This window comes from Meriones unguiculatus, chromosome 6 (genome assembly GCF_030254825.1).
Source record: "Meriones unguiculatus strain TT.TT164.6M chromosome 6, Bangor_MerUng_6.1, whole genome shotgun sequence".
In the NCBI taxonomy this organism is placed as follows: domain Eukaryota; kingdom Metazoa; phylum Chordata; class Mammalia; order Rodentia; family Muridae; genus Meriones; species Meriones unguiculatus.
The window spans coordinates 121,010,044-121,010,816 of record NC_083354.1 but is presented as its reverse complement, the minus strand read 5'-3'; the positions used below and the strand labels follow the sequence as shown (position 1 = coordinate 121,010,816).

Below are 773 nucleotides of genomic sequence, written 5' to 3'. Positions count from 1 at the left end.
CGTCAGCCCGGATAAAGATTTCTAAACAGTCTGATGGCAGACAACTTATTCCCAGCAAATTTAAACACAGTATAGTTTGGGGAAAGGTTTCTTGGTGTAATACAATGGTGCCCAAGGAAGCACAATTACATCAAAACTCAACCCAGGGCATATGTCATTTCTTCCAAAAAGATGGGTTCTAGGGATCTTTAGCTCTTTAGAAATAGTCACCTAACCAATTCTGTAAAACTGATTTTACCTGCCCGAGAGACATTGCAGGTGTGGCTGCTGTGTCACATGAGCATCAGTAGGTGGCAGAGACCAGAGAGGCTATTTCTGTGCTCAGTGTCCTGAGCTATATACACATGAATGGTTAGTAGCATAGCATTCCCTGAAAGAAAAAAAAAAAGCAAGCCAGTGAGGACCACCAGTCCAGTCAGACCAGTCAGAACAGGAACTAGCCTGAGACAATCAGCAGGCTCTGGTGGGTTCCCAGGTCAGAGGGCAAGCAGGAGGCTAGAAGAACCATGCCTGGGACCATGGGGGGACAGGCACTCTTGTCAGGGATGGGCCCAAGACAGATAACCTTTGTAATGGGCCACTCGGGTGGACCAAGACGACCACCAGACTGGTGCCAGGGGGCCCAGGCAGGAGACTAACCTGAGATGATCACCAGTTCAGGACCATGCAGGTCTGGGATAGCAGGCCATGCCTGAGATGACCCTTGCCCAGTGCCCTGATGTGTGAGTGGGGCATAGCACTCCTGAAACAACCCCAGACACTCAGAGAGCCCT

At 49.9% G+C, this 773-nt stretch overlaps 1 non-coding gene across 1 annotated transcript; it reads left to right on the top strand.

Annotated features, from left to right (window-relative positions):
- Positions 1-237: 237 nt before the first annotated feature.
- LOC132654977 (small nucleolar RNA SNORA17) lies at positions 238-368 on the top strand. The gene has a single exon (XR_009592576.1). It is a non-coding gene; the product is annotated as a small nucleolar RNA SNORA17 (small nucleolar RNA).
- Positions 369-773: the final 405 nt, after the last annotated feature.